Here is a 14,250-nt window from a genome sequence, read left to right on the forward strand (position 1 = left end):
AAATTGATAAAGTTCTGATTCAAATCCTTACAACCAAAAATAAAAGTTTTTCTTTTAATCTCTCCTTTTAGAAGAATTTTAAAACTAATAAATTTGTATTGTGTTTTATGTGAGAAACAAATAAAAATTTTTAAAAGATTTACTGAAGAGTCTATCATTCACAATGGTGACATAGCACATCTTATATTTTCCTGGTTAGAGCTGGAACCCATACTATTAAGTGAAGTTTCCCAAGAATGGAAAAACAAGCACCACATATACTCACCAGCAAATTGGTATTAACTGAACAGCACCTAAGTGGTCACATAGGTGCTACAGTAATAGGGTATTGGGCAGGTGGGAGGGGGGAGGGGGGCGGGTATATACATACATAATGAGTGAGATGTGCACCATCTGGGGGATGGTCATGATGGAGACTCAGACTTGTGGGGGGGGGGAAATGGGCATTTATTGAAACCTTAAAATCTGTACCCCCATAATATGCCGAAATAAAAAAAAAATTAAAATTAAAAAAAAGAGTCTATCATTCAAAAAGCTATTTTTCTGCTGTATTTCCATCCAGTCTTTATATGTATGCATATTTGTACAGTAAGTCCCCACTTACCACTGTCCATAGGGTCTTGGAAACTGCTGTTGTATAACAAAACCAAGAGTCAAGTTCCTATGGCATATTGCTCATCACAAAAAACGTCACCAAACTTCTAAACAACAAACATTTCTAATGTTAAATGTTGAAATAAATGGGAGCTATACATACATTTAATAAAGATTAATAAACACAAGGAAGATAATTATTTACCCACTTATTTCAGTTCAGAGGCACTGTAGCCAATGCCTATCCCTGTAGCTCAGAGCCAAGGAGGAACCAGTCCTGTATACGATGGCATTCCTCCACAGGGTGCACTCACACACGCCCCCAGACTCACTCAGACTGGGACAATTCAGACACAGCAGTTCACCTAACATGCACAGATTTGGGATGTGGGAGGAAACCAGAGTACCTGGAGAAAATCCATGCAGACATGGGCAGAATGTGCAAACTCCATAGATAGTAGCCCTGCCATGGATCAATGTTTTTTCTCATCAATGTTATAACGAAATGTTGAACAAAATGTTATTCAAGGATTTTCTGTATGTACTAATGCTGTAATGTGCACACACACACCCCACACACACGTGTGTGTGTGTGTGTGTGTGTGTGTGTGTGTGTGTGTGTGTGTGTATATATACATATATATATACACACACACACATGCAGAGAGAGAGAGAAAGTCTTGTTACAAAAGTAATTCATATTTATACAAGGCCCAAAACATTACAAAAAAAAGTAAGTTTGAAAATTAACATTCCCCATAATCCCACTCCCAAAAATAATCATATTTTATAGCTTTTGTTCATTATTTTATTATTTGTTTCTAACTTTTCACTGTTTTAAATAGCTTGTAATTGCCTTTTATTGTTTCATGTATGAAAGTTTGGTCTTCCTAGCTAGTTTTTAATGAACTCGCATACAAGGATGAGATCACCCTCAATCTTTTCTATTTGTTTACATTTATTTTTATTTTATTTTATTTTTTGAGACAGAGTCTCACTCTATCACCCGGGCTAGAGTACAGTGGTGTCCTCATAGCTCACTGTAACCTCCAACTCCTGGGCTCAAGTGATTCTCCTACCTCAGCCTCTCAAGTAGCTAGGACTAAAAGCATGCACCACCATGCCTCACTAACTTTTCTCCTTTTTGTAGATATGGGGTCTCACTCTTGCTCAGGCTGGGCTCAAATTCCTGACCCCAAGCAATCCTCCCACCTCCGCCTCCCAATGTGCTAGGATTATTACAAGTGTGAGCCACCATGCCTGGCCGACCCTCAATCTTTCTATTGATCTTTATATCTCACAGGTGACCCCTTGTTCAAATCTCTCATGTCATCTACACTCAGGGAATACTTCTGACTGAATAAACACACACATCATTGATAAATTAAAAATTAATTATAGAATTATAAGATCTCAGGAGACACTGAACTAACATTGAAAGCAGCCAGCAGACTGCTCCAGACTAAACAAGACTCACTAGAATGATAGAATGGGAGCGTGCCATACTTTTATAAAATTCTACAGAGATGGAAAGCTTTTTACCTTCTGGTCATTATGTCATCTCATCACTGGGGGAAGAGAAAGAATTCTGTTTGAAAATACTAAGAACAATTCGAGTGGCTTATGAAAGCTCTTTAATGAGTAAATGTCCTACCCTTTAACCATATATCTTATGCTAAATTAACAGAAAAGCCTGAAATAGGACAGGAAGCAGTGTGAGGGGAGGGGAAGAATAAAAGGATCTATAGACTTTCCTACGTGGAGATGTTTCAACAGTCTGCTTGGTTCTCGTGTGTCAGAGACAACTTACCCGTGTTGCTACCTGAAAGCAGTAAGGGGGCCCAGATCTCTGTGGAACAGCTAGTATTCAACATAGCTGTTGAATAGTAGACACTGGGACAAATAACAGTTTCTCATGGAGTTTAGAGACTAGAAATGAACAATGGGAAAGGGAAGCAAACAATCACAATGCAAACAAACAAAAAGAAAAACTGTGGTAAGTACTATGACAAAAATAAACAAGTTTCTTTTCTTTCTTTTTTTTTTTTTTTTTTTTTGAGACAGAGTGAGATCACAGCAACTTCAAACTCCTGGGCTCAAGCGATCCTGTCTCAGCCTCCCAAGTAGCTGGGACTACAGGCATGTGCCACCATGCCCGGCTAATTTTTTCTATATGTATTTTTATGGTCAATTAATTTATTTCTATTTTTAGTAGAGACAGGGTCTTGCTCAGGCTGGTTTCGAACTCCTGACCTTGCGATCCGCCGGCTTCAACCTCCCAGAGTGCTAGGATTACAGGCTTGAGCCACTGCACCCGGCTCCAAAATAAACAAGTTTCTGAGAGTTATTTGGTGGGGACAGGTGACTACTTAAAGTAAGAAGGCATTTCCGTTGAAAAGACATGAGCTCTGAGACCGAAAGGAAAAGAAAAAAATCAACCATACAAAGAAAGAGGAATGGGTAGGGAGTGGCAGGAGGAAGAAGAATGTTCCAGGTAGAGTCCTCAGCATGTGCTTTGCTGTGAAGAAGCCAATTTAACCTCAAAATGCTCCCCACTATCCTTTTTCATTTTCACAACCCAGGTGCTCCCATCCTGGCTTCCTGCCTCAGCCTCTCTTCAGCAGCCTTTTTTCCAATTAAATTTTAATGCGTGTTTCAGCGCCATAGCATCCCGCTCTCTAACGAAACAATTTATTTATTTTTTTTTTTTTTTTGTCTTTTTAGGTAAGAAGCAACAAGAGGAAAAAACAATTTATTTTGATAGATTCAGATTAGAATAAGTCACATGTCGTACAATCGTTTTTGCACATTTTAATTTTTGTCTGTAACACCAGTCACACCTGTTGTGTGTATGTATGTGTTTCTGTAGACTTATATATAAAACAAATATCTTAGCAATATTTTCAAAGTCCTGCTTGGGGTTATATTTATGTGTTACATTAAGCCAAAGAATACCCGAGAATCCAATGATCATATAAAAACCCCCACCTTATTTTATAAATGTAGGCAGTTTCTCAGAAAATCAAGGTTCTATGTGTTTTTAAATTACATTGTTACTTATCTAATTGTAAAATAAGAGGGCTTTTGATATTTTCTTGATGTAGAGAAAAATTTTCACAGCCTTTTTAAATTGAACTCATTTAAGTTTATTAAATAAGATCAATGAGTTAATTATCACAAAGTGATGTGTAAAACCTACCTGCCACGGTAAAAATAACTTAAAAATTTAAGTGATCAAACACAATTTTTTTATGCCACAAACATGCTAACAAATACATTTTCACATAACAAACATTCAACTTTGACCTACAAGTCAGTCCTTGAATTATTACAATGAAATTTTCATCTGTATAGGAAATAGACATAAATTCAACAAAATAAATGTTAGTTTAACCTTAGTATTATGATAAATAATATAACTATCCACTTTTTGGGGGGAGGGGGTCAGTGGAAATAAAATGTGCTGTTTAATAATGGCCTTTTAAGTTCTTAAAAGCTCTAGGGTCCATAGAGCTCCAATAGTGCACTCCAGGTTTCTATTACTGAAGATTGTAACTTCGGATAGCAATTTAATTTTTAATATTTTATTAAATATTGATTAGATAAAAAGTAATAATTATAGAATACAGATGTATAGAGCAATGGAACAGAATAGAAAGCCCAGAAATAAATCCACAGATACACAGTCAATTGATCTATGACAAGTTTTCAAAAATAGGGTAAGAATAGTCTCTTCAACAAATGATGCTAGAAAAACCACATACAAAAGAATAAAATTGTACCCTTATCTTACACCTACATAAAAACAACTCAAGTGAATTGAAGACTCAAACATAAGACCTGAAACTATAAAACTCCTAAAAAGAAACATAGTAGAAATCTTCATGACATTGGTCTTGGCAGTGATTTTATAAATATGACACCCAAATCGCAGGCAACAAAAGCAAAAATAAACAAGTGAAGCATCAAACTAAAAAGCTTCTGCACGGCAAAAGAAACAATCAACAGAGTGAAAAGGCAACTTACTGAATTTTCAAGCTATATATCTGATAAGAGATTAATCTCCTAAATATATAAGGAACTCCTATAAATCAATAACAAAAAATAAAAAACAATTAAAATATGGGCTAAGGGTCAGATATGGGGGCTCATGCCTATAATCCTAGCACTCTGGGAGGCTGAGGCAGGAGAATCGTTTGAGCTAAGGAGTTCGACACCAGCCTGAGCAACAGTGAGACCCCGTCTCTACTAAAAAAAATAGAAAGAAATTAACTGGACAACTAAAATATGTATATATATATATATATATATATATATATATATATATATATATATCAGCCGGGCATGGTGGCCCATGCCTGTAGTCCCAGCTACTCGGGAGGCTGAGGCAGGAGGATTGCTTGAGCCCAGGAGTTTGAGGTTGCTGTGAACTAGGCTGATGCCACAGCACTCTAGCCTGGGCAACACAGTGAGACTTTCAAGTTCTTAGCCTCTCTCCATATATATAGAGAGAGAGGCTAAGAACTTGAATGGACATTTCTCCAGGGAAAACATGCAGATGGTCAACAAGTATATGGAAAAAATGCTCAATGTCACTTGTCATCTAGGAAGTGCAAATTAAAATCACAAGGAGATAATCACTTCACACCTGTCAAGGTGGCTATTATAAAAAAAAAAAAAAAAACAAGGACTATAAATGTTGGTGAGAACAGAGAAATTGGAACTCTTACACACTGATGGAGGGAACTCAAAATAGTATAGCTGCTATAAAACTTTTTGAGAATGGAGGTCCCTCAAAAAATTAAAAGTAAAACTACCATATGATCCAGCAATTCCACTTCTGGGTATATATCCAAAATAATTGAAATCAGGATCTTGAAGAGATACCTGTACTCTCATATTCATTGCAGCATTATTCACAGTAGACAAAATATGGAAAGAAGCTAAATGCTCCCCAACAGATGAATGGATAAAAAAGTGTGTGCGGTATGTATACACACACACACACATGCACACACCATGGAATATTATTCACACCTACAAAAAGAGGAGAATTCTGCAATATATGACAATATGAATGAACCTTGAGGACATTATGCTAAGTGAAATAAGACAGTCACAGAAAGACAAATGCTGCTGGATTCCAATTATATAAGGTATCTAAAATAGCCAAATTTATGGAATCAAAGAGTAGAATAGTGGTTTCCAGGAGCTGAGGAGAAGGGAAAATCCAAAGTTATTAATCAATGGGCATAAAGTTTCAGTTAATCAGGATGAATAAGTTCCATAGATCTGCTGTACAATATTGTACCTATATCAACAACATTGTAGTGTATATAAAAATTTGTTAAGAAGGTAGATCTCATTTGCATTCTTACCACAATAAAATAAATTTTTACAAGGTTACATAAAATAATAAATAAATAAAATATGTATAATGCATAAAGAATAACAGTAGAGGAACCCACTAAACCCATGAACTCATCATGCTGTTTAGGAAATACAACACTTACTCTCCAAAGTTCTACAATACATCAAACATGTATCACAAAGCTGAAATTAAAATACTGTACATAAAAGAATTTAATAGATGTGACTACTTTTCTGAAAATTCGTTTGCTTAATCAAAGAAATTTTGCGTTTCTGGAAGTTTTATTATATATTAATATTTAAACATTTAAAAATGTAAAAATGGCTGAGTCATCTGAAAAGCTGTAGAAGAAAGTATATAGAGAGTAAAGAGACTAAGAGATCATTTACGACTTTCTATGACAACTAACATGAACAAATCATGAGACGAGTAAATCAAAACAGGATTCATAAAACAAAAGTACCAAATGCAAACAGTCAAATAGATAGATGGTCATTGCAGAAGAGTTTGAGCTTGAACTCTGGGCCATAAAAAGGAAAATATCTGAGTCAAGAATTTAAAAGTTAAGTGCAACAAATGCTGTTTTGATGAAAGTGATTCATTTCACCAATTTTCTGAAACCAACTCTTTTATGAGAGTTGCTCACAGATGATATATCTCAAGAAAAAACTCCAGGGATATGTGTGTAGGATAACATCCAAGCCAAGGTATGAGAATCAGATGGACGCTAAGGATCTCTCACTGCCTGTATTAATCCCAAATAACTGTCTGTTTCTTTTCAATATTTTATACCTTAAGTTAAATATATAAATAATCAAATGCATTAACATTTTATTTACCCCTAAGAGCCTCTAGAATAACATGGTAACACTGTGTACAGCTCGTTATTTCTTTAATGTTTCCTTTTTCTTCAAAAATTCATAGGGACAATGACCATGACTTGGTTTTTTGTTTGTTTGTTTGTTGTTTCTGTTTTTTTGAGACAGAGTCTCACTTTGTCGCCCAGGCTAGAGTGAGTGCTGTGGCGTCAGCCTAGCTCACAGCAACCTCAATCTCCTGGGCTCAAGCGATCCTCCTGCCTCAGCCTCCCAAGTAGCTGGGACTACAGGCATGCGCCACCATGCCCGGCTAATTTTTTCTATATATGTTTTTAGTTGGTCAATTAATTTCTTTCTCTTTTTTTTTTTTTTTTCTTTTCTTTTTTTTTTTTTTTTTTTTCTTAAGGAATCTTTGTGATCTACAATCTTTCTCTTTTTAATAGAGACAGGGTCTTGCTCAGGCTGGTTTCGAACTCCTGATCTCGAGTAATCCGCCCGCCTCGGCCTCCCAGAGTGCTAGGATTACAGGAGTGAGCCACCATGCCCGGCCATGACTTGTTCATTACTATTTCCACAAATCCCAGCCCAGTGTCTGGCACATGGAAAATACTCATTAAATGTTTGCTAACTGACCAACTACAAATATGTTCATTGGTTTCGTTCAAGGGGTATTCCCTAAAAGTTAATGTATTTGATTTTTAATAATAGCCCCCTACACCTCAGCTTCCAAAAGAGCCTTTTCATTGTCTAAGTCCATATCAATTCCATATTTTCAAAGGCTTAGCCCATCATATTATAATTAATTATTTAACTCATTTTTAAGAAAAGGCATATAAATCCCAACCACTACTTCCAACTGGCTCCAGATAACCAGTGTTTTCTCCTTAAATTCTTTAATATCAGCCAAAATTAAGGAGCCACGATGCTATAGCAAGCCTTGATTGCCTAATCACCACAGAATTTCCTTTAGGCTTTTAAAAATATTGAAAACAACTCAGGAATGCCTAGCAAGCCCATCTTTGGGCTAAATTTAAATTAATCCCTTTTGCTTACATGTCTGCTACAACCTACAAAACTGTCTTCAATCCTATTCATACAAAATATTATCCTCACATTTCACAAAAGACAACGAAATCATTACACTGTGCTACCTTCTTCCCCAACCTGAGGGCCTCATGCTGATAATTCTGCACCCTCCAAAAAGAAAAAAAAAAGTTACTGTCCCATTTACCCAGGTATAAGAAAAATGTTACTGATTTTAAGAATATGGCTTTTCTCAATGTAAAACTATTTCAAAACTTCACTTTTATAAATTCTCATAAACATTAAACTTTATCAATTTTGCTATGTATCTACTGGCACTGCATGATATTTTTCTCATAATATATTTGGCAGAAGGACTCCAGGGTATTCAACTTTTCAGAAATTTGAATTCTTCCCAGCCCTGTTAGCTTATTTACAAACTGACGAAATGAATTTGTGGGTTTTTTTTTTAGGAAACCAGGTTGAAATATAGACAGGAAGAGAAATAAAACACTCTCTCTTTAGAAAAAAAAAAAAAAGAACTCATTGTTTAAATATGCAAGTGTTAAGGCTTCTATTTACCAAGAATGGTTCTGAACTTGAATTGCATGAGTCATTTATTTCTGACACTTTGCGCAGTATGACATTTGTCAGGGACTAACTTCTTAGGTAGCAGTATCTCCCTTCTACAGATTCTTCACTTCTATCATTTGTGTTTCTCCTGAAGCTGCCTCAGCACCAGTTTAAAGTTCTGTAAGCATTTACTCCTCACCCAGATTTCCAAAAGAGTTATATTAATAGAAGCTTTCCCTAATCTGTCCCAAGATCAACAGTACAGTGGGTATCTAAGTCTTAAAGTAATAACATGAGCACAAACTGATGTTGGGTTTTTTTTTTTTTTCTTTTAGGTACTAATGAATTTTGTGTGCTATCCTATTGGATATGATTATAATTTAGGCTCTAATCTTTCACAAAGTTACAGGGAGATTTGTGAAATAAATATAACTTGTGTCACTTATATTCTAACCCCTTGCTACTCCAAGAGTGGTCTAGCAACCAGCAGCATAGGCATCACTTGGGAGCTTGTCAGAAATGCAGAATTTCAGACTCCACCCCAGTCCTATTGAATCATAGACTACATTTAAATAAGATTCCAGGGGATTCCTAATCACACTAAATTTGAAGAAGCACTATTCCAACCAACCTTAATACACCAGACCCAACAGCATTCCAAGACATTTAACAAATTTGCCAACAACCAACACCACTAACCTTATATATAAAACACATGTCCTGTTGATTCACCAGTGTTAATAAATAATTATATACTCATCCTTATGACATAGTTTTTCCATACTTATGTGGAATATTCATAATAAACTTATTCTTGCATAGAGAGAATTAATATTATAAAGATACTTCAGAAAATGATTTTCACAAGCTAGTATTTCTTTTTTTTTTTTTTTTTTTGAGACAGAGTCTCACTTTGTTGCCCAGGCTAGAGTGAGTGCCATGGCATCAGCCTAGCTCTCAGCAATCTCAAACTCCTGGGCTCAAGCGATCCTCCTGCCTCAGCCTCCCAAGTAGCTGGGACTACAGGCATGCGCCACCATGCCCGGCTAATTTTTTCTATATATATATATTAGTTGGCTGATTAATTCCTTTCTATTTATAGTAGAGACGGGGTCTCACTTTTGCTCAGGCTGGTTTTGAACTCCTGACCTCGAGCAATCTGCCTCGGCCTCCCAGAGTGCTAGGATTATAGGCATGAGCCACCGCGCCCGGCCCACAAGCTAGTAATTCTTTATAGCTAAATGGTATTCTAACTTGAGTAGTAATATGTAAGCATATTAGCTAATCTCTCTGGAGTTCATTTTTATTATCAGTAAAATGGGGACAATAGATAATAGATAGATAATCTAGTGGGCTATTGTAAGGATCAAGTGAGATAATACAAATGGAGCATCTGTCTCTCAAGGCTTCTCTTTTCCTCACGTATTGGTCACTTGCTCTCCTACCAGAGATGACCCACTTCATGCAGTCAGGGGAGATGAGGCAGGTTCACAACTCCAGCAGTTCACAGCTCCTCACATCGCCAGCCAAAACTATGAGGAAAAAAAAGCTGATGGAGTATTCCGAAATCCTGGGTCATATTCCTAACCACAAAGTGGGAGCAGGGACAGGACTGGGAAAATGGGGTTCTCCCAGTCCAAACACATGATTGAAAGATAAGATGGGATTGCTATGAGGAAAAATAGCCAACAAACAACATGCACCTAGCCACTTTCAAGATTCACTGCATGGACTGGTGTAACTTGGAAAGGGAGGAAGCTGAACCTAGAAGCAAGGTAGAGCAAGGTGGGTGAAGGTGTGATGCGTCACAGGTCAGAAGGATCAGAGACCCTAGCGTCAGTATTTTCTGTTTTTCAGGTGAATCCAATGTGAGATGCACTAGCCACTGCAGGATGAGAGAAGCAAGAGTGAGTCAGAGAGTCCAATTTAGGAGACTGTACATTAGTCCACACAAGAAGCTTGGACGATGTTGATGGCAGTGGAAATGGACAGCTTCCAGCCATATATTAGAAAAAATCTACAGAAACTGCCAATGAATTGGTGGAGAGCAGAAATAGTGTGTGGAAAAAGGAAGAATCAAGGATGATTCCTACATATCCACATATACAGTGGCTATTCCCTAATAAGGAAAAGATTTAGAGCAAAACAGGTTGAGTGGGGTAGAAAATAGAGTTCAGGACAGGTTAAATTTGAGACACACTGTATAAGTGAATTATCCAAGTGGAAATGCCAAACATGTAATTTGATTCAGGTGAAAGAACTGGACCAGAGACATAAATTTTGGTATCATCTGAACATAGATGGTATTTTGCCATGAGAATGGATGAAATATCTCAGTGCAAACGTAAGGAAAAAAAGAAGGACCAACCCAAGACAAGGCATAAACTGTTCAGGGTTGCAGATGATTTAAATCTGTGTATTTTTGGTCTCTCAGATGATTCTGACAATGAACCAGGCTGAAAACCAGTTTTACAGTATTTTTTCTAATAAACTCTGTGGTGAAGGTATTTCTCCCATGTTTCCAATAATCCCAAGAATGTTGGGAAGGAGAACATGCTTCTCAAAATAGTAAAAGTATTATTGGGAGACATTAGGGAAAAACAATTAAGACATTTAAAAAACACAATAGCTCTTTCCGTGCTTAGCGCAGCCATGGCCTGTGGTCCCAAGAAGCATCTGAAGCGTGTAGCAGCTCCAAAGCATTGGATGCTGGATAAGCTGACCGGTGTGTTTGCTCCTCGTCCATCCACCGGTCCCCACAAGCTGAGAGAGTGTCTCCCACTCATCATTTTCCTAAGAAACAGGCTTAAGTATGCCCTGACAGGAGATGAAGTGAAGAAGATCTGCATGCAGCGCTTCATTAAAATCGATGGCAAGGTCCGAACTGATATAACCTACCCTGCTGGATTTATGGATGTCATCAGCATTGACAAGACTGGAGAGAATTTCCGTCTGATTTATGACACCAAGGGTCGCTTTGCTGTTCATCGTATCACACCTGAGGAGGCCAAGTACAAGTTGTGCAAAGTGAGAAAAACCTTTGTGGGCACAAAAGGAATCCCTCATCTGGTGACTCAATGATGCTCGTACCATCCGCTATCCTGATCCACTCATCAAAGTGAATGACACCATTCAGATGGATTTGGAGACTGGCAAGATTACTGATTTCATCAAGTTTGACACTGGTAACCTGTGTATGGTGACTGGAGGCGCTAACCTGGGGAGAATTGGTGTGATCACCAACAGAGAAGGACATCCGGGTCTTTTGATGTGGTTCACGTGAAAGATGCCAATGGCAACAGCTTTGCCACTCGCCTCTCCAACATTTTCGTTATTGGCAAAGGCAACAGACCATGGATTTCTCTTCCTCGAGGAAAAGGTATCCGCCTCACCATTGCTGAAGAGAGGGATAAGAGACTGGCAGCCAAACAGAGCAGCGGGTGAAACGGTCTCCATGTAACATAATAACATGTTAAAAAGTTATTTGTACTTCATTAAAGATATTACAGTGTGAAAAAAAAACACAATGATAAGAAAAAATATGATATATATTATAACTAGGTGTCTTAAAGAAGGAAATGTGACTGATTAGATAGATACTAACATCCTGAATATCCTGGGTTTTTTGTACCAGCCATTTGAGACTACATAATTAAACAAACACTCTCAAAAAGTATATCTATTGTCTTCATGCACAGCCAAAGAAATAGTCATGAAAGTAAGCAGACAACCTACAGAATGGGAGAAAATTTTTGCATCCTATGCATCCGATAAGGGACTGATAACTAGAATATACTTAGAACTCACGAAAATTAGGAAGAAAAAATCAAATAACCCCATTAAAAAGTGGGCAAAGGACTTGAACAGAAATTTTTCTAAAGAAGACAGAAGAATGGCCAACAAACATATGAAGAAATGCTCAACATCTCTAATCATCAGGGAAATGCAAATCAAAACCACAATGAGATATCACTTAACCCCAGTGAGAATGGCCTTTATCAAAAAATCTCCAAACAATAAATGCTGGCGTGGATGCGGAGAGAGAGGAACACTCCTACACTGCTGGTGGGACTGCAAACTAGTTCAACCTCTGTGGAAAGCAATATGGAGATACCTTAAAGCGATACTAGTGAATCTACCATTTGATCCAGCAATCCCATTGCTGGGCATCTACCCAAAAGATCCAATGACACTCTACAAAAAAGACACCTGCACTCGAATGTTTATAGCAGCACAATTCATAATTGCAAGGCTGTGGAAACAGCCCAAGTGCCCATCAATCAAAGAATGGATTAATAAAATGTGGTATATGTACACCATGGAGTACTATTCAGCTCTAAGAAACAATGGTGATATAGCACACCTTATATTTTCCTGGTTAGAGCTGGAACCCATACTACTAAGTGAAGTATCCCAAGAATGGAAAAACAAGCACCAGATATATTCTCCAGCAAACTGGTATTAACTGAGTAGCACCTAAGTGGACACATAGGTGCCACAGTAATAGGGTATTGGGCAGGTGGGAGGGGGGAGGGGGGCGGGTATATACATACATAGTGAGTGAGATGTGCACCATCTGGGGGATGGTCATGATGGAGACTCAGACTTTTGGGGGGAGGGGGGGAAATGGGCATTTATTGAAACCTTAAAATCTGTACCCCCATAATATGCCAAAATAAAAAAAAATAATTAAAAAAAAAAAAAGTATATCTATTGTCTTCAGAAGCTTGTACCAAACTTCTTAGATCCTGTTAGTGTCACAAGGAATCATGAAGGGGCAGACAGAAGCTCTAAAGTGGAACGGTAATTACAGTAAAAGAGCATAATTATTACTTATAATTACATGCATCTCAAGAGTTCTTCTTTCCTTCTAGTTCTAGAGGTCTGACCCCTTCTGAGGTAGAGTAATTATAAATACTAGGGAAGGAAGACAGATTTAAAAGTTATCTGTCATAGGAGGGGGCATATACTTCATAAATTTTTGTATCTTCATAAAAGGAGACTAAAAATCACTATGAATGTCATCTTAAGAAATAAGTGTATTTATACTCCCATAATATGAAGTAATAAAAAAAATAATTAATTAAAAAATAAAAAAGAAATAAGCATGTAAAGCCCACATGAGTATAAATAATTTAAGTGTTAAATTTCAGGACAATACCTATAACTTCTAATGAATAATAAAGTAGCATAAAAAGTAGTTTCATTCTAAATATTCTGTTAAAGTTACAGGATATTTATGGAAAATTTTGGCAGCCAAAAAGCAAATAAAAACATCCAGACAGTGTATCAATTCGATAGGCATAATTTTTCCATTTTAACATTTACCCAATGAGGTCACTCCATCCAAAGACTTCTGATCTCTCGGTATTCCTCTCCCTTGACAATCTCATTCTGTCACAACACTCATGTTGGTATAGGTGACTCCCAAATTCAGACTTCTTTCCCTATCTCTAATTTTACTTTTTTTTTTTTTTTCTGGAAACAGTCTTGCTCTGTCACCCCAGCTAGAGTGCAGTGGCGTCATCATAACACACTGCAGCCTCAAACTCCTGGGCTCAAGCAATCCTCCTGCCTTAGCCTCCTGAGTAGCTGGGAGTGTAGGCACCATACCTGGCTAATTTTTCCTATTTTTAGTAGAGACGGTGTTTCACTCTTGCTCAGGCTGGTCTCAAATTCCAGAGCTCAAGCAATCCTCCTGCCTCAGCCTCCCAGAGTGCTAGGATTACAGCCATAAGTCACTGCACCTGGTCTAATGTCACATTCTCAATGACCTGCTGGACACTTTTGCCTAAACAATCTCAAACTTACTCTAGTCAAAATTGATTGCATCTATTTCCTTTGAAAACCTGGACTCCCTTCGTGTTCTAT

At 37.3% G+C, this 14,250-nt stretch overlaps 1 pseudogene; it reads left to right on the plus strand.

The window, feature by feature from the left end:
- The first annotated feature begins 11,013 nt into the window (after positions 1-11,013).
- Positions 11,014-11,842, plus strand: LOC105881567 (small ribosomal subunit protein eS4, X isoform-like; annotated as a pseudogene).
- The last annotated feature ends 2,408 nt before the right edge of the window (positions 11,843-14,250 follow it).

The sequence above is a fragment of the Microcebus murinus genome, chromosome 1 (assembly GCF_040939455.1).
Source record: "Microcebus murinus isolate Inina chromosome 1, M.murinus_Inina_mat1.0, whole genome shotgun sequence".
Classification (NCBI taxonomy): domain Eukaryota; kingdom Metazoa; phylum Chordata; class Mammalia; order Primates; family Cheirogaleidae; genus Microcebus; species Microcebus murinus.